Source organism: Condylura cristata, unplaced genomic scaffold (genome assembly GCF_000260355.1).
Source record: "Condylura cristata isolate star-nosed mole 26May11 unplaced genomic scaffold, ConCri1.0 scaffold00002, whole genome shotgun sequence".
NCBI lineage: Eukaryota > Metazoa > Chordata > Mammalia > Eulipotyphla > Talpidae > Condylura > Condylura cristata.
In genome coordinates this window covers 39903460-39924773 of record NW_004567103.1, presented here as the reverse complement: position 1 = coordinate 39924773, position 21314 = coordinate 39903460, and the positions used below count along the sequence as shown (strand labels likewise).

The window sequence follows — 21314 nt, the reverse complement described above, 5'->3', positions numbered from 1 at the left end:
GGTCAGGAGAGGTCTGCCGCGCCCATGTGGTCACCTCCGGGGCAGGCGGGGATCGAACTCATGCAGAAGTGGCTTAAGCTTCTTAGTGCAGTGCTTTAACCCGCTGCGCTACTAGGGAGGGCCAAGGATGTAGTTTTAATAACTGATTGAATAGTGGCTTGAGCAAGACTAGGTAAACACATATAGTATTACAGCTTTTGCATATAGGACTAAAAAAAAATTACTATTTGTATCCAACTTCAAAGAAAATAGTTGTCAAATTAAACATAATGCATTCCTTTCAAATTTTACTTATTGATATTTGTTTGCAATTTGGTCATTCATTTCTGTTGTAAATTAGCCCGGGCTCATTACAATTAGTAGAAAATAGGAGAGGAAAACTCACATTTTAGATATTTAATCTAAAACCCGAAGGTCTTAATGATGCAGACCAATAGCTTGATCTGACCATTTTGTTGTCTAGCTTTATAAGAACTGGAGTACTCGGTGATGTCTAGGATCATTCTCCTTTGACTAACTTGTCAGGGACCAGGTTTGAAAATGTGATAATGATGGAAATAATAAAGATTATGAAAATTAACATTTACTCAATGTTTACTACAAACCATGCATTGTTCTAAATGATTTGTTTGTATTAACATTTCTAATCTTAACAATATTTCTATGGGGTAAGAATATTTTATTAGAGCAAATGTCAATATACTAAAAAGGGCAAATAATACCTAAGAATTATTATAAAAATAAGTTTGGCCTCAGAGATCCTCTGAAAGCCAGAAATGAGAGAATTACAGATTTAGACTGTCAATGGGATGCTTGGATAAAGGAAATTCAATCTTGAAGGAATAATGTGGCTACAATAACTCATTCACACAAACAAAATTGTCTTCTTAAGCAGACTTTTCCTATGATATGAGCACAGATTCTCAGCTGCCTTTGGCTTCTTATTTTATGAATTTATTTCTCCATACTCATCAATTCTATAAATTATGTAACATCCTCCCAATAAATCCTGTCCTATTTAGATAAATCAGAGTAGACTTCTCTTTTAGCAGTGAAAAAACTTGATACAGAAAACAAAATTGCAACTTAGAATTTAGTGGATCAGGCCCTCCCTCCTGGTGCAGCGGGTGAAAGAACAACACTAAGACACTAAAGCCACTTCAGCATGAAGCGGGTGAAAGAACAACACTAAGACACTAAAGCCACTTCAGCATGAGTTCGATCCCTGCCCCAGAGGTGACCCACATGGCGTGGCAGAACCCTCCTGACTTGCTCACTGCTCCCCTCAGTGGTGTACTTTGTCAGTCAGCCTGTTCTGCTCCCTACTCTGTCTCTCTGACTCCTCTCACCACCAGCACCCCTGATCTGTACCCCAGTTCTGTATGCATATATCAGTAAATCTTTAGGAAAAAGAATGAATTTGGTATATCATATATGCAGTCACTTAATGCTATTTATTTTTTTTTAAACTGCTACCATTTATTTGAAATGAAAATATTCATCAAACATTGAAGGTTTTTTTTTTTTTTAAAGCTTTATTTATTCATACATACAGAACTGGGGTAAAGGCCAGAGGTGTAGGGCGGGGAGAGGATCTACCAGAGACAGAATGGGGAGCAGAAAAGGCAGATCCATGAAGTACACTGTTGAGGGGAGCAGCAGTCGGGTCAGGAGAGGTCTGCCGCGCCATGTGGGTCACCTCTGAGGCAGGTGGGGATTGAACTCATGCTTCAGTGGCTTTAGCTTCTTATTCTTAGTGTTGTGCTCTAACCCATTGCACCACCAGGAAGGGCCCACATTGAAGTTTTTAAGCCTTGTCACAAAAGAACTCAACCAGCATTCAAGGAAAAAGAATATCTGGACTCGGTAAGATCCTATAGGCATATGAAAAATAGCTGCAGGAGGCCCTTGTAGTAATATATAGGTTATTCAAACTTTGCAAGTCAAAGTTATTTATTTTTAAGCAAACAATTATCAACTGTTTTACAAATACTTAAAATAAAAATGGAAGATAATTTTGGTCTTCACCTTGCAATCTATGATATCTTGAAGCAACCTTACATTTTTTTTTTTTTTTTTTACTTATAACAGTTTATTTTTACATCATTTTGTACTTTTTTTTCTCATCTCAATTGTAATCCCCGCGGGTTTCCCATCACCAAGTCACAGGTGTGCCATCACCATAATCCCGTGCACTTCCCTCCCAACCCCCCCATTTTTGATCCCATTTCCCACTCCACCCCCACAAAATGTCTCTGGTATATGGCTGTTCATTATTCTTGTTATTTTCTCGCCTGGTCCATTATACTCCTACTATGAGTGAAACCATCTGGTATTTTTCTTTCTCTTTCTGGCTTATCTCACTAAGCATGATCTTTTCCAGCTCCATCCAAGTTGCTGCAAAAGACTTGTGTTTCTCTTTTTTGGTTGCTGAGTAATATTCCATTGTATATATGTACCACATCTTTTTAATCCAGTCATCTACTTTTGGGCATTTGGGCTGCTTCCATGTTGTCCCAATCGTAAATAAAGCAGCAATAAACATGGTGGTGCAGGTATCTTTTTCTTTTTTTTAAAGATTTATTTGTGCATACAGAACTGGGGTACAGACCAGAGGCTCAGGGGCGGTGAGAGGCTTCACCAGAGACAGAGCGGGTAACAGAATAGGCAGATCTACACAGTACACTGCTGAGGGGAGCAGCGGGCGGGTCAGGAGAGGTCTGCCACGCCATGCGGTCACCTCTGGGGCAGGCGGGAATCGAACTCATACGGAAGTGGCTTTAGCTTCTTAGTGCTGTGCTTTAACCCATTGTGCCACCAGGGAGGGCCACCTTTATCTTTTTCAATCAGTGTTTTTGTATCTTTTGGGTAGATACCTAGGAGTGGGATTGCTGGGTCGTAAGGAAGCTCCATGGAAGCAACCTTACATTTTAATACTGTCTGCCGTCTGCTAAAAGATAAAGACTTCCTCCAAGCCTTAAATACTTCACAGAATCACATCTGCATGGAAAAATACTAAATTGTACATTTTTAATCTAAAAATTTCTTTTAAAAGAGCATCCTGAAAATGAAAAATAAGTGTAAAGTAATGAGAATTACAAGTTTTGGGGTGTGTAGGTTAAGATCAAATGAACTAATATCTACAATATGAAGCAGTCATGACATGAAAGTACTAGTGCCCATCTTTACATCTTCATTCTAGATTCTGTTTTCTGTCAGTCTCTTTCACTGAACAATGAAAATCTCTGGCTATCTCTCATAGAATAGTTATAACCATGAATAAAACACACACACACAATAAAAGAAAAAACCTGCAAAATAAAACCATCCACCACTATCATTACAATAAAACATTACATAGCACAAAGGTACGAGCTCATGTTATTCTCCAATAAGCCAGTGATGAACATTTACCTGATGTGAACTAATTAAAGCAGCAAAGAAAATACATTTTTTAAAAACACTTGTAAAGGGAAGCAGATTAAGACATTAAAAAAATTAAACAGGACTCTCCCTGGTGGCGCAATGGGTTAAAGCACAACACTAAGAAGCTAAAGCCACTGCAGCATGAGTTTGATCCCCCACCAGGGATCTTACCCACATGGTGAGGCAACCTCTCCTGACCCGCCCGCTGCTTCCCTCAGCAGGGTATTTCAGTAGATCTGCCTGTTCTGTTCCCTACTCTGTCTCTGGTGAATCTTCTTTCCCACCACACCTCTGGCCTGTACCCCAGTTCTGTAAGCATAAATAAATAAATCTTTTTTTAAAAAAATAAACAATTTGCAACATACATACTTAATAAAATATTTCATATATGATTATGTAAAACAATACCTACTTTAAGCCACAGTTAACTAAATATAAAATAAGCAGAATGACAGAATGTACAGCACGTGAAGCTGGTGAACATAATGAAAGAAGTTCAACCATGACTGCCTGTTACCTTCAACCAAAAGCAAGAAGTGCCAAAGTAAATTATTATCACTCCTATGCACAACAGAAATCCTACATAAAACAGCCCCTTCATAGTCAAGAGACGATTGATTCTGAGGAGAAAAAATACATAGGAACTCTAAGTTTTAGCTGTTACTTGTACCAGTCTTCTAATTTGAAAAGCTTTCCCAGATCTTAGAGTTAAAAGAGGAAAGTTAGTGAAATCAAGTAGTTTCTCACTAAGATCAGTAACTAAATCTTATTTATAATTATTCACTCATGGAACAAAGATAAAATAGGCACCAAACTAGATCAAGACAAAGCTAGGTGCTGGCCATAACTGACTTACAAAAACTATTGATGAAGGGATGGATAAATGAACAAAAGTATGAAGCAAACAGTAAAGCCAAGCTCTTAACCTGGGAATCTATCACTATTACAACTACCTGGTGCCCGTCACCCTGTGGGGCAATCATAGGATTCCTTCAAAACACTTCTTTCCTCTCCCAGATTCATAGCCTACCTCAGAACCAGCAGTTACATAATTGCTGGATGCTGGATGCTGGATGTAGGCTGGTCAGTGAGGGTGGTATGGACATTAGTGGGTGTTACCAGTGGGCAGCCATTAGAGGGCAGCAGAGGATGTGTTCAGCAGAAAGAAAAAAATAATTGGAGGTCTTTTAATCAAGACAGAGCAAATTGCAATTTATAAAAGATTATAATTGATGATATGAGTGGGTGCACTCGTACTTCTCTCTCCGTAAGCATAAATCAGTGAGTTTATTGGAAAATTTAGTTAAAGTCTTCGAAGAACGTTTTTAACAACCAGACAAAAACCATTAGTATAGCCTGAGGCTATCTAAATCATCTCTAATATTAAAGTCTACATCATGTAGACACATAATGACAATGAACAAAATTAGTTTTAGGCTCCTTAACTTTGTGTTTTCAGAAGACATACTATAACTGTCCTTAAACTCATATTAAAAATCTTTTCAACTATAGTTACTAACTGTAGTTACCTAGCTAGGGTCATCACTCAATATACTCATAAATAAAATTACAAAGAAATAAATTTACTCAATTTTTGGATGATACATCAATAAAGCAAATAAAAATTATGTAATTTTTTTGTTATTGCTGGTGCCAGGATATGATTAACCTTGTTTTACAATAGCTACAGTTCTATAGGAAAGAAAAGCAATCCTCTTAGATAATTTTAAATGAAAATAATAACAAAATACAGAGCTAAGCAAATGTATAATTACCAGGCCACTCCCCTACAAGTGCCACTGACATTGCTACCTACAAGTCCAGATCTGAGGGAAGTCAGTTCCTTAAGCATTCCTTTCTTTAGCTATTCTACCAAAGCCTTAGCAGCTGCAAGGTTCATTTTTAAAAGTCCAGCTTCAAAAGTTCCTTAAACTGTACAAATTTCTCAAATCTTTGGCTCTTCCTGTCTATGTGAATTTATTGATAAGAGTCCTCTGGAACTTGAATGCATCTGCAAAACTGGGCAGCAAAAGAAAAACTGCTCTTTGGAAGTGAATGAAGCTTCTGGAATTACAAGAAGGTGAGGAATTTTCTGGCTAAAGCTTCTTTACAGAGCTATTTGACATGAGCTCTCTACCAGCATGGCTTCTGGGTCACTAAGTCCAAGAAGCATAGACCACTGCCTTCACAAGGGCATTGGATATGTCTACTAAGTTTATCTGGACAGGAAGGTTTTTTTCCATCACTGGAAGGATACGCAAGTCCTGACATATACTCACAACCTCACTGTCTAATTTCTAGATCCCAACTCTTCATGACTGCTGAAGGCACTTCCTGTCTTTCTCCTCATCTCAAAATCTCTCTTGATAATAACCAAATCTCTTCTCTCCTGACCTTTATCCTAGAAAATGTTTTTCATTTTTCTTGCCAAAACATACATAGCTTCTATTTAATTTATCTCAGACTAAATTCAACATTTGTAAGTCTAAAGGATGTGAATAGTTTCAGACATATTATTAGGTACTTACCTCCAATAATTGGTTTTAGAATCTAAGTGATTATAAGTTGGATACAACAAATATACAAAAGAATGCTTTTGTTCAAATTAAATAATACTTATATAACGTAAGTTGAGATTTTGGAATGACCAGAGTTTGTTTATATAATGTGATATTTGATACATACTAGGAAAAAAGTAAAAAATAGTTCAACATCACTCTTAATATGGTAAATGCAAATCAAAACCACAATGAGATACCATCTCACACCAGTGAGAATGGCACATGTTAAAAACACTAGCAACAACAAATGTTGGCAAGAATGTGGAGAAAAAGGAACTTTACTACACTGCTAGTGGGAATGCAAACTGGTCCAACCTCTATGGAAAGCTGTTTGGAGGTTTCTGAAACTGCTAAAAATGGAGCTTCCATATGATAGCAATTACACTCCTAGGAATCTACCCAAAGGAAAATAAAAACATTAATTTAAAAGGATACCTGCACCTCTGTTTGCTGCAGCACTATTTACAATAGGGAAGATGTGGAATCAACCCAAATGCCAAAAAAATAGATGACTGGATCAAGAAGATATGGTACATACACACAACTGAATATTACTAAGCAATCAAAAAAGATAAACTTGTGCCATTTGTGGCAACATGGATGGAGCTGGAAGGGATCACATTTAGTGAAATAAGCCAGAGGAAAAAAGAAAAGTACTGGATGGTTTCACTCATAACAGGAGTATAAGAGATCAGGGGAAAAAAAAAAAGTAATTATAATAAAGTAAAAACAAAACTCAACAACTATAATCCAGAGACATTCTATGGGCAGGAGACGGGAACAGGATCAAAACAGGGGTGGGAAGAGAACACAGGACAATGGTGATGGCACACGGTGAATTGGTGGTGGGAAGTCCATGGGGATTACAACGGAGATGAAAAAGCATACATTGTACAAAAGTGAAGAATGGTGTTAAAAAAAATTAAAGAAAAGGAAAAAAATAACTATAATAAAGTAAAAACCAAAATCATCAGGCAACTATAGGTCAGAGACATTCTGCAAGGGAGGAGGAGGGAGAACAATCAGGACAGGAGGGAAAAGCACAAGGAACTATGGTGATGGTGCATGGGTGATATGGTGGTGGTGTTAATTTCATGGGGAAATTGTACATCATACAAAAACGAAAGATGAAGTAATGAATATATTAAAAATAAATAAATAAAAGTAAAAAAATAGTATCTAAAAGGTGAAAGGTATTAAAGTAACTAAAAAAGATGAACTACTCAGAAAAATATAAATTATATCATCTAGGCAGAAAGTCAGTGAAACATGAGCATTATTTTCTATCAGACTAAAAGTTTCATTTTTAAAAGCAATGTATATGGCAACATTTTTTAGGTAAAACTATAAAAATAATATAGGACAGGACCTCCCTGGTGGCACAAGGGGTGAAGCTATAAGCAGCTACTACAACATGAGTTCAGTCCCCACCCAGGAAGCTGAACCACATGGTACAGCAGACCTCTTCTTGTCTTGTCCACTGCAATCAATCTGCCTGTTCTGTCCCCATGATGTCTCTGATGAATTATCTCATCCCCCCCATCTCCACCCCTGCCCCACACCTCTGGTCTATACCCAGAAAAATAAATATGTAAAAATAAGTATTTTTTAATTATATAAAATATATTGTAAACCTTTTAACTAGTTCTTTCACTTCACTATCACATGAACAAAGTAATGTGAGACATGAATAACCACCTCTTTTATCCCTCCTATGGTCTGTTAGTAAATACTAGCCATCCTTTCTAAGCAAAGACCTCAACTATTATAGACCTATCTCTGCTGTGGGAATCTGTAATAAAAATCTGTTCTCCTTCAAAAGCATTGTAGCACAGTGGTAAAGATCACAGCCTTAGAGATAGATGTGGCTCCTTGCAAGCCAATTCCTAGGCAGATTTGGGCAATTCCTTTCACTTACTTCATGAGCATGATCACTGAAACTAACTTACAGGACTGAGGATTAGGTAAACTAATGTATACTTAGCATTGAGTATACTTCAGGATGGTAATCACTTAATAAATGTAACCTGTTATTAACTAGAATTATACCCTTCTCCCAATTATTATTTAATTATCACTGAATTTTTCATCAAGGTCTTTTTGGTCCAATTTCTTAAAAAGATCACAATCGAATTACTAGTGACTTACTACATCCTATCATTTTTTTTCATGTTCCAAGAATATTATATCAGTCTCAGAACATCACATGATCTCATTAATATCCCCATTTTTTTCTGATGAGAAAACTGAGGCACAGAAAAGTCATTTGCCCAATGTCATACAGACACTAACACATTTATAATTCTAATCACAAACTTGGAACCACAGAGATCATCTACTCATTTTCTTCTGTTGATATAGAAATTTTTCATATATTCAAAAAGGTAATATATTATATGGTTCTATTTATCTGAAATATTCAAATTATCCAATCTATAGAGAATTAGTGGTTGCCTAGAAATGGGTAAGTAGGGGGAGTAACTGATAATGGGCATAAGATATCGCTTCTGGGTTGCTGGAATATAAAATCAAATTGGGATGATGATTCTGTAATCTACTAAAAGTGACTGCATTTTCCCATTTTAAGTGACTGAATTTTATGACAGGTAAATTTTATCTCAAAATTTTATCTCAAAATAAGAAATAAACAGAATCATCCATTTTGTAAAGCAGAAAAATGAAATGAAATGAAAATGTTACACACTTCAAATATTAAAAAATAAAAATATGTAAGCAATATGTTCCAGAAAGTCAGTAAAATGAACTGCAGATGCTGAGCAATTTACCCCCTGACTTTCCACTATAATTAGAAAATACTACTATGAAAGAACATCAGGTTCACAGTTAAATTTCTTTCAACACTATAAATTCTGCATGGGCTAAAACAATCTAAAAAAAGTAAATGGACTAGAGGGAAGAAAGTAGAGCCTAAACATTAATGTTAACAACTTTATGTTTGTCAATTGCCCAAACTATCACTTCAAATTGATATTACAAAGGGAACTGATAATTGCTTTTTGTTTTCAACTTATAGGAAGACTAGGAAAATAGTATCTCTTAGGGAATCTCAGATTCACACTAGCATACATCAAAATATCTAAGACTTGATTAAAGGTGAAATGTTTATTCCCTTCAGTGGTTAAACAAATCAAGTTGTGCTTTTGAGTAAAGTGAAAAACGTGGCTTTGAATTGAAATACTGCAACTTTTCTGTATTTCCTAAAAATCAAACACTGAAGAGTCACTAAATGCAAACTTTGAAACATCACGTAGGCTAGGGAATCTTAGATTATCTATGTTTTTCTTTGTATATCTAAATAAAAATAACATGATAACATTACTGAAAATATTCTATGTATAAAGTACTATTCTAATCACTTCAAGTCTATTGTTATTAAAACTTAATAATCTTAAGAGGTTAGAATTATGATGTCAACATTGAACAGCTGAGAAAACTGAAACTCATTGAGATGAACAGCTTTTAACTTACCCAAGGAAATACAGCTCATAAATAGCAAAACTAACATTTAGAACCTGAGAGGATTGGATCAAGACGATGTTATGCACGCACACACGCACACACACACAGAGAGAGAGAGAGACTGGAATACTATTCAGCAATCAAAAAGGACAGACTAATGTTATTCACAGCAGCATGGATAGAGCTAGAAAGAATTATGCTTAGTGAAATAAGTCAGAAGGAAAAGAAAAATATCAGATGGTCTAATTTATATAGGAATATAAGGGAACCAAAAATACATAAGGGGAAATAATAATGATATAAAACACAACAAAAACAGACAATTATAAACCAGAGGCATCATTCAGGGGAGGGGGAGAAAGAGAGATCAGAAGGAAAGAAGGAGGTGCACAGAGGACTGTAATGATGGTACATGGGTGAATTGAGGGAGGAAACTCTTGAGGGGGAGGGAAAAGAACAAATATTGTTTAAAAGTGAACAATGATGTGAAATATAAATAAATATCCTAAGGCTGAATCTAAGGTCCTATTCCTAGGTTCTAAGATTGTGTCTCATACACTCTTTAATGTAGTAATCTTTTTATTATAATATGAATCATAAAGATCATGAACATTTCTCAAACTCAACTGTTCATTATTTTAAATATAGTATTAAGGTTATATGTTTTAAAAAGTGTTCCTTTTAATATAGACTTTAATGTTTATGTGGAAAATATGTCCAGAAGCTTTGTCTTTAAGGGGAGGGGAAAATATACACGAAATAGGGTTGACCATGTATGAATAATTGTTCAAAGTAGTATATAAAATTAGTAAAACAGTGGTTCATTTAATATTCTCTCTACTTTTGTATATTTGAAAATGCTTATGATAACATTTAAGAAGACCAAACTGGCCCTCCCTGGTGGCGCAGCAGGTTAAAGCACAGCACTGAAAAGCTAAAGCCACTTCAGCATGAGTTAGATCCCCGCCCAACCAGGAGTTGACCCACATAGTATGACAGCCCTCTCCTGACCCGCCCACTGCTCCCCTCAGCAGTGTATTTCCTCAGTCAGCCTATTCTGTTCCCCAGTCTGTCTCTGGTGAATCCTTTCACTGCCCCTACCTCTGGCCTGTACCCCAGCTCTGCATGCATAAATAAATCTTTAAAAAATTTAAAAAAAAAGACCAAACAACCTTTAAATAAAAAGACAATACTGCAAATGAATTACAACCTTTTAAATATTTCTTTTGCAATTAATAACTTAATTTCAAACAAAACAAACCAGTATTGACAACACTTAATATTAAAATATTCATCAATTCAGCATTATATTCAAAAACCCATTACAGAAAAAGACCTGAGTGTCTGGTACCACTAAGACTGCTGAGGAAGTAAGACACATACTGTGACACAAACAATAACCAAAAATAAAGACACATAGGCTGGTAAAACTGCTTTTGCCACTCTGTTGTCAGTGGAGGCTTTAGTTCAATTGTCTCTTAGACCTTTCTTATTTTGTGACCATAGACTCATTTTCTCAGGAGTATCCTTCTCACTTTATCACCATTACACAGTATATTCTCTTTAAAGTTATTAAATTACTAAGAAAAGCTGAACTTATGTCCACAACGCACATTCACTGTGATGTGCGAACAGTACTTAGTGGTCAGAAGATCACACAGATCTCTTTGGTGTAAAATCATTTAACTGTCAAATTTTTTGACCCAGAAAAGTTTCCCCAAAATTTTGCATGTAACACATATTATATTAACACTTAAGAGTATATTCCAAATTTAATAATTCGTTTTACCTTATAGGCCATAAAGTCTGATTTCTAAAAATCTAAAAAAGGTGTTGGATGGATGGCTTGAATTGATGTATCTGTTTCCCTAGGACAATGCTTGGCACATAACCAATATATAGTAAGTGCCCATTTAATCAACTGTCCTCTTCTGATCCTGCCAGTTTGCTGACCTAGGTGCCACCAGATAGAATAATTAAGCAAGAGGAAAAATAAGGAACGAGTAAGCTCAGATAATTTTAAACCTGACAAAGCACTATAAATAGAGCAAGCATTTACTTTGAACAAAATATTAAATTACACAGTTCAAGAACCTTTACTGAAACATCTTGGGATCTGACCCATAGGATCATGAATGAAGAGAGGCACTTTTTGCTAAGTTAGCTCTAACTTATGGCTTTTAGAAATGGCTTATTTAACTTTACTATCTTTAAACCTAAGTAAGTTTTCATAATTGAAATTTCAACTCTTAGAAAATCAGCATTTAACAACAATATTTATTTCCACTGTATGTTCACTTTTATTACCCCCGCTCTACTTCACTTTCTCACTATAAATACTTCACAGTTCCTAGTCTTTCAATGTTTGAACAACTCCTGACTCTCACACATCTCTCACTTAGCAAATTATCAGATCTACAGAATCCACAAATGAAGCAGGGAGGAAATTATGGGATTCCTTTGGACAGTCAAAAAAAAAAGTTTTTGCTAGTCAAGTATTTCTAATTGAAGAAGTATCAATTCTGTTACCAACTAATACTGTATCCTAGAAGTGAAACTAGGGGAACCAAAGTATTGTTTTGGGTAGGAATATACAAAGTACACAACAAAGTTTTTTTTTAATAAATACATTGTTTAAAAGATTGTTTTAAATAGTTTATTTTAAAAAAATTAAGTTTAAAAGGATTTTCTTGATATAAAAAGCAGACCAGTTAGGTGTGTAGACACATTTTTAATAACTTCTATACTGTTTGCGTAACCCTTAAGATTACTTTCTGTTCCCCTGAAAACAGAAAGTTTTCAGACCACAAGTCAAAGTGAACTAGAATCAAATCCTAGTTGTGACCCTTATAAGCTATGTGACCCTCAGCAAGTTGTTTTACCTCTTCTGCTACATTTAGTACCTTAAAATATGCCAGGATGAGGCCCTCCCTTGTGCCGCAGCAGATTAAAGCACAGCACTAAGAAGCTAAAGCCACTTCAGCATGAGTTTGATCCCTACCCCTGAGGTGAACCACATGGCATGGCAGACCTCTCCTGACCCGCCCACTGCTCCCCTCAACAGTGTACTTCTTAGATCTGCCTGTTCTGCTCCCCACTCTCTCTGGTGAATCCTCTCACTACCCCTGCACCTCTGGCCTGTACCCCAGTTCTGTATGCATAAATAAATAAAATCTTAAATATATATTTCTTTCATTAAATCCCCCTCCTTTTGGCTTAAACTCAATCCAATTGATTACAATGTTTAAAATTAAAGGGACTAATACTAAATACAATCACCCTTTCTGATCCTCCATGCCTCAGGAATCTATATCCACCCTAGCAGTAATCCATAGTCCTCAGTTCCCCACATTACTGAAGTATAGTGCTGATTCATGTGCTACGTTACAAAATAGACATCAAATACACCCAGAATGTTATGGATGGGCAGCACTCCAGCACTATTATATATACTACCTCAATTACATATTTTACTTTTGGGAATACTTTTCAATAAAGGTATCTATCTGTATAATGGGAGTTGGCAAGTGTTCTGTTTTAGGTTTTGTGAAGACAGTAGACACACTCTTTCCTGATTCTCATCTGGGAAGATCTTTGCTTCTGAACCTTGACTCCTCATTTCAGAGAGTAGAGTGCCAATTCTATCTCCAGCATCACCAACACAGCTGGCCTGTGCCAGGAACCTATTAGAACTGTCTGCCTCTCTGCCTGATCCTGAGGCTCTGCCACCTGCTTGGTGTTGCCATCTTAGTCTGTCTTCTGCTGCTGCTGATGGGCCTCTGGATGGGATGGCTGCTGCTGGCTGCTGTGATGCAAGCTCAGCAGTGCCATCTGCAATCACCTCCAGCAGCCACTGTGAGTTGGGTCCAGGTCCAGTGCATTAGTTCTAGGCTCTCAGAGGAACAATGCCATCCTTCACAAGCAGCTTATGGTTGGGACTACTGGACACTGCAGACACTATCTGGGTAGGATGGATGGCATTTGTGGCCTTAGAAACTTTCTCTTTTTTCTCTCTCCTAAATTCACCCTTATCAGTAAATCCTGTTGTTACACTTTCTCTGAATCATATCTTGGAGACATACAAGTGAGGGTCCAGAAACCATGACATTCTACAGGTTTGCAAGGTTTCAGAAATAATATAATAAACCACAAGTATAATGAAAATAGACACTACTAACAAAAACAAAATCACAAGGGCATTCTACCTCAAAATTTTAAAACTTTAATGCACAAAAAGAATATCTACACTGCTGAACACTTATGCATGATACAAATTCCTTATTCAAAAAGAACAAAGTAAAACAGTGGATAACACGATGGAAAATAGATTAATAGATTTCAAAATTAGATAAGGGTAATCCAGAGAAAGCACAAACATACAAAATAAGAGAGAAGATACATTTCAACATAAAAATACATATTACGGGCCCCTCCCTAGTAGGTCAACAGGCTAAAGTGCAGCACTGTGAAGCTATTTGCAGTTACTGCAGCACAAATTCGATGCCAGAAGTGACCCACATGGCATGGCAAACATCTCCTGACCTGTCCATTGCTCCCCTCAGCTGTATATTTCAGTCAGTCTGCTTGTTCTTTTCTCTAATCTGTCTCTGGTGGACCCTCTCACTCCCCACACCTCTGGCCTGTACCCCAATTCTTGTATGCATAAAATAAATACATCTTTTTTAAAAATACATATTACACATGATCATGTATTGCAGTATAACTGGAATTAGACATAACTTAAATACCCAAAGGTGAAAACATTAGTAGAATAAAAAACTGGTATATCCATATAATGGAGTACTATGCAATTCTAAAACCATGCGGATCTCTCAAATAATATGGATATTCCTCTTCCACATATTGAAGTGGATAAAGTAAAGTACAAAATAAAATTTGTGGTGTGCTCACTATGGAAAGCTATTTGGAGGTTTCTCAAACTGCTAAAAATGGAGCTACCCTATGATCCAGTCATTCCACTCCTAGGTATCTACTCAAAGGACACAAAAACATTAATTTAAAAAGTCACCTGCACCCCTATTAATTTAATAAAGTCACCTGCACCCCTGCAGCACTATTTACAATAGGAAAGATGTGGAATCAACCCAAATGACAAAAAGATAGGTGACTGGATCAAGAAGATATGGTACAGACACACAATAGGATATTACTCAGCAATCAAAAAGATAAATGCATGCCATTTGTGACAACATGGACAGAGCTGGAAGGAATCATGCTTAATGAAATAAGGCAGAGAGAAAAAAGAAAAACACCAGATGCAGGAATATAAGAGATCAGAAAAAAAAAAGTAATTGTAATAAAGTAAAAATGAAAATCAACTAACAACTATAAATCAGAGACATTCTATGGAGAAGGAAAGGAGAACAGGATCTAAACAGGGTGCGAAGAACACACAGGACTATGGTGATAGCACATGGATGAACTGGTAGTTGAAAGTCCACGGGGATTACAACTGAGGGGGAAAAAATGTACAAAATGAAGAAAGATGTAAAAATATATATAGTAAACGAAATTTAGGAAGAAAAAAAAATTGTGGTGTGCTACTTACTTTATATTTAAGAAAAAGTGGGATGGTCCTCCCTGGTGGCACAACAGGTTAAGGCACAGCACTATGAAGCTATCCCCAGCCACTGCAGCATGAACTGGATCCCTTAGTGACCCACAAGCCATGGCAGATCTCTCCTGGCCCACCCACTGCTCCCCTCAGCAGTATATCTCAGTCTTTTGTCTGTTCTGCTCCCTGCTCTGTCTCTAGTGAATCCTCTCACCCTGCCCCTATACCTCTGGCCTGTACTACAATTCTTGTATTCATAAATAAATCAATAAATCTCTCAAGGGAAAAAAAGGGTGGGGGATACACACACACACTCACACAAAGAGTTATCTGCTCATTTTGTGTAAAGTGAAACAAAAGGAAGTGAAAACTGATTTGAGTAATTGCTACAGTAAGTAGAGGATGACAGGTGTAAAGAATGAAGGACTAGAAAAGAAGACATGGGAGGAGTGACTAATACTTCTTTATGAAGTAGACTCTTCAATAATGTCAATTTCTATATGAAACCAGAAGTTTATTACTTTTAAATTAATTACTGACTTTTAAGAGGAATTTCAGAAGCATTTTATAATTCTTATAAAAGTCTTATATATAATTCTTATATATATATTTCTTATATAAAAGTCATATATAGTAAACCAAAGTGAATTAAATATGCCTAAAATAAAGAACAAACTAGAGCACCTAATTTCTTCTTCCTCAGAGGAAAGTCTTTGTTGTTACAAGAGTTAATTGAATTCTTGTCTGTGATCCTATTTTTTCCCCTCTCTGTTCTATATTAACTGACCTTTTTTTTTCTTTCTTCTTCCTCTAACTTGCTCTTTTTTCTTTAGCCCTAACTGCTCTTATTATTGACACTAAAAAGTGCTTTCCATCTCTTAAGTATACTACTTCAATGGCAAATGCCCACAGATTTTATCATAAGGCCTTCAAGAGTGCCTTATTTACTAATTATTACTATGTGTGATAAATATGCTTGAATAAGCAAATTCCTTTTCTTACAACTAGTTATGGTTGACAAAAAACACTCAAAGTCAGATTAACACTTAATTTTTTAAAACTCTAGTTTAAAAGACATAATAAATAAAATTCAGATAGAAAAAAAAGATCTGTACTGTCCCTAAAACTCTCTTTTTCTTAAAAAAAAAAGCAATAAAGAACTAAAGTCTTTGAAAGAATAATCTTAGATTTAGTATTTTAAATTTCCTAAGAAATATTTTCACAAAATGTTGTCTTCTCTTTGCAAATCAGATGGCATTTTGGTAATGCTTTATATTACAGTTGCATGGATGATTCATTTGCAGGATATACAACAGAGTTTTAAAAAATCTGCTAGTGTAAAAATTTTGAAGGACAAAGTTAAAAACAGCATAGCCAGAAGCTTTCCAGGATAAAACCTTAAAAGTGACTGAAACCATGAGTGTTCACTGACATTTTGGGATAATCTGATTCCAAAACAGTGGTTCTCAACTTTTGGCAAGCTATCAAAGTCACTTGGGAAACTTTTAAAAATTATATTGTCCAGGGCAACTGAATCACAATCACCAAGTTTAGACCTGGGCATAGGAATTGTTTCGACTTTGACCATAATTTTCAGTTAGCATTCAAAACCACTGAGCAGGTCTTTACAATTAACACAGACTAAAAATTAAGCTGTCATTTAGCACTAATCACATTTTATTCTTAAGTAACTGCCATCCAAATAAATGTAAATCTTTAAGTTGTTTAGCAGCATTAAACAACTAAAATATTTAAGTTCATTACTCAACAAAGAGTAGGTCCCTCACAATAGTTTGTTGATAATATAGATTTTTAACAACTAAAATTATGATGGTTATTTTATAAAGAATATGGATTATTACAGCGTAGGACATATTACTGAAAATTTATAGTACTCCAGCTCCAAAACTATTGATGCAGTCCAATATTGAATAGATTGTAAGGCTCAAGGTGATGGGAAATACTGCTTGAGGTGAAAAAAAAGGGGAACCTTAGGCAGAAAAATAAATTGAGCAAAGCCATAGTATAGAGATAGTACCAATACAGAATCTCTGTGGAACAGAAGAGGAAGTTCAGTGTAATAATGATGTGGATAGAGACAAATGGTAGTTGTTCTATATAGGAAGAAAAGCTAATGTGTATAAAACTGAGGTCTCAGTTGGTCACTGGAGGAACAGATGGAAAGTGTCTGCAATTTTGTTAAAAAGTAGTAACAGAATGTCACATTTCTAAAAAGATGTACTTTTTCCTATTTCTCCCACAAAGTATGATTGTAAAGTCTAGACATACATATAAATCAAACTAAGAAATGTGTGAAAGGTGGCAAAAGGAAGGACAATTGGCTAGTGACAGGTTTACATTACTGTATATGATTCCAAGCAATAGGTTCACACCTCCTCAGATGTGTATGTACTCCTAAACCCCACACACCCCAGAACATTCCTTCCTTTCTAATATTTAAATAAAAAGAATCAGTGCTAAAAAAATAATAATAATAATCAGTGCTCAAAAGTAAATTAAAAGAATCAGTGAGGAAAGATGATCATATAATATAGAATGATTAAGGAAGCTCAGAATGTCACTAAATCAGACCTTTACTACTCCTTCCTTCTTATCAATCAATTCTCTAGTATCACCCAAAGTTAACAGCAGCATCCAGCAGATCCTGCACCAAAGTAAATTAAATTACCTTTCCTTTTCTATCAACATTTTAATTTCCTTAGTATCTGATTTTAGCCAACAGTTAAGGAGGAAAGCAATAATTATCTGCTTAAATGATTCATTCTAAGGTGTAAGGAACTGATGGGCTTAAATATTCTCACAATTTGCAAAAGTAAGTTAACTCAAATGGCATTTTAACAGAAATCTATGTTTAAGAAATAATTAGGGCCCTCCCTGGTGGTGCAGCAGGTTAAAGCACAGCACTAAGACGCTTAAGCCACTTCAACACGGGTTCGATCCCCAGCCCCAGAGGTGATCTACATGGTGTGGTAGACCTCTTCTGACCCACCCACTGCTCCTCTCAGAAGTGGACTTTGTTAATCTATTCTGCTCCCCACTCTGTCTCTGGTGAATCCTCTCACCACCATTGCACCTCTGGCCTGTACCCCAGTTCTAGTATGTACTGTATGTATAAATAAATAAATCTTAAAAAAAAAAAAAGAATTAAACTGCAGTTGAATTTTTATCATCTGTTTAGTTCAGAAGCCCTGAAGCATCGACTCCCTGTTTCTGGTCTTGGGTATTTAGGAAGCAAATTGAAACCCTCAATTATAAACTAATGGTTTCCATCTCACAACTCAAAACATATATATATGCTAGTGGCTTGTTTTATGGGAAGGAAATACTTAATGTTTTTAATTGTCTGTAAATAAAGATAACCCACGACCTGGGGAACATTGTAAAAACCCGTTTGTCTGCTCAGCTGCCTCATAATTTCCCTTTCTCCTGCCTTCTGAATTCTCTGGTACCCCTAGGTAAATAACATTCATAACTAACTGTGTCCAGGTGGTCTTTCAGCTTCCCTTATAAAACAGGAAAGGATTTAAACAAAGTCAGTTCAGTCTTTTCACAAATTTACTTTGTAGTTTAAAACAGTTGAGAGAAATTTTCACCTACTAGCTGATTAAGCTTTGTTTTGATTTTGCTGACTCCCCTAGGAAAATAGTTTTAGTATCAGTAGCATGCTTGAATCAAAAGAGCTAACAGATTACTTGAGCTCTCCTTTGCCCTCACAACTATTTAATAATAAAGCTTAAATTATTCAGACCCAGACTCCACATTCATGGCATCTACTGTCTTCGTCTTAGATTGATATCCTTCTCTTTCTTTTAGATGGTAGTCATTTTTCTATCTCCAACTCCAAGCAATCCGCTCTCATGCCCATAGTTCTTGGAGTCTTAGGCAAGTAAGGGATAAAGGAACTATGAATGCCTAGGGGAGAGTATATATAATACATGAGTAGCTGGATCATGCTCATGGGCTCCCAAACTCAAAAAATCAAACTAAGGATCATCAGTTACATCACCACTCCCATCTGCTATAAGGTAAGACTCAGCACTTATGTGTTTATAACATGGTAGGGTTGGAAGGAATTGGAACAGGGCAATTTAATGATCGCAACCATTAAATATAGAACAGAACATGGCGGGGCGGGGAGAAATCTACCAATTGGCAAAGAACACAGGAAGAAAGAAAAACTTCTAAAATTGAATTTTAAATTAAGTATAATTATACATGAACTGTTTTTAATTAATACCTAATTACAATGCAACATCAGAAATATACACAAGGTTGGAAGAACAGTGAGGAACAAGCTTCAAGTCAGTCCAAGGGAGTCAAGGCCACAACCCTTCAACAGGTTGCCCTGCTTGGAGCTTCCTGACAACTCCAAGACAACTGCTCAGGATCAAGCATCTTCCCCCTCACCAACTCCATCCCCATGTTTGGCTGGGTCAGGAGCTCCACCCACCCACAGCCATGTCAAGAACTGCCACCTACACTTGTGGCCAGCTTGATGGGAAAGATGGGGCTTTCTGATCCACTCCTGAATCTCCTTAACTGGGGGCCACTGGGAACTAGGAACTGAGCAGAACTACACAGTCCTTTAGAAAGAAAGAGCACAATTCTCTTTTCCTCCACATGTCGCTTTCCATTTCCACTCTTGTATGAGAGAGGGGGAAGGACAGTCTTCTGGTGTGAGACTCCCATTTGCTTTCTGGTCTCAGTTCAGCAAACACTATCTGGGGAGTGCAGACAGCATCTGGCTACATACTGGCCAATAAATTTTCTTTTCCTTTTTCTCTCCCCTTTCTTTTCCCTTTTCTTCACTCCCTAATAGCCCTTCTAGGTTCTCTCTGTGTCTGTTTTTGGGTTTTATCTGGCATTCTGAAATACACAGATTTACCAACAAGGTCATGCTGGGTCCTCCATGTTGGCCCCTTTAACAATATCATAAAAGATGTGTCAGATTGCGTCTTACTTTACTATAAACTGCAACCTTCCTTTCCAACCCCCATCCCCGCAACTTCATTCAGTGTTGACTATAAATATAGGATGAAAATTCCTCTTAAAACTTCTTAAAAAACAATTACCAGGTCATCGGCTGTCACACCAGAAGACAGTTCAGAAATCTGATATCCTACTTCTCAGACAATCCATTTTGCAACCACCTTATTTCTAATCTTTCCCAAGTCCAAAGGAATAGTCCTTATCTAGCCAGCATTATTACTACTAGAAAACAATGACTTTTATCGTTTCCCAACTGATGAAACACAAATGGTTTTATTTACACTAACAGCATCAACAATCTAACTCTTAAGTGGCTTAATGAAAAGATTTTGAAATAATTCATAATAAAAGAAATGTACTGATCAGTTGCAAAGATCAAATCATTTGGAGGAAATTCAATAAATGAACAAAACTATTTTCATATTGCCTCTGATGGGTATACAGAAAGATGCACACTGTATGGAGGGAAATTTGACAAGAGCTATCAATTACAAATGCACTTACCCATTTCTGGTAATTTACTTTATAGCTACCTGTCCCATCATTGTGTGAAATAACAAAGCTATTTTTGCAGTATTACTGTATAAGCACAAAAATTTCATAGTAATAGCAAACACTTAACCTAGTACTAAGTACAAGTGCTGGACAATGTTCCCACATTTTCTTATTTAATCTTTTAAAAATCCTTTGTGAAAAAGCGAAGAAGATACAATGGAACAAAGAATATTTGTTCAACAAACATACATACATACAAAAAAATGAAACTAGAGCACAACCTTCCACCATGAACAAAAACCAACTTGAAGTGAATTAAAGACCTCAACATAAGAACGGAAACCATAAAATACCTGGAAGCAAAGATGGGCCGAACACTACACAACATCCACCTCTGTAACATCTTTGAAGATACAGCACCCAACGCAATGATAGTGAAGGAAAGGATAAACAGATGGGACTACATCAAGTTAAAGAGCAAAAGAGACATTACAAAAAAAAACAGACATCCCATTGATTGGGAAAAAATTTTCTCACACAAAACTAGTGATAAAGGATTGATCACAAAGAAATGATGAAACTCAACAAAAATAAACAACCCCATCAAAAAATGGGCAGGAGAGCTAAAAAGACACTTCTCCAAAGAGGAAATGTAGATGGCCAACAAGCATATGAAAAAATGTTCAACATCACTTGTAATAAGGGAGATGCAAATTAAAACCACAATGAGATACCCCCTCACCCCAGTGAGAATGGCACATCTTCAA

The 21314-nt window shown here is 36.2% G+C and overlaps 1 protein-coding gene across 1 annotated transcript in view; it reads right to left on the bottom strand.

The window, feature by feature from the left end:
• Positions 1–21314, bottom strand: part of SESTD1 (SEC14 and spectrin domains 1) — a 96567-nt gene that overhangs the window by 65898 nt on the left and 9355 nt on the right. The window lies entirely within an intron of this gene.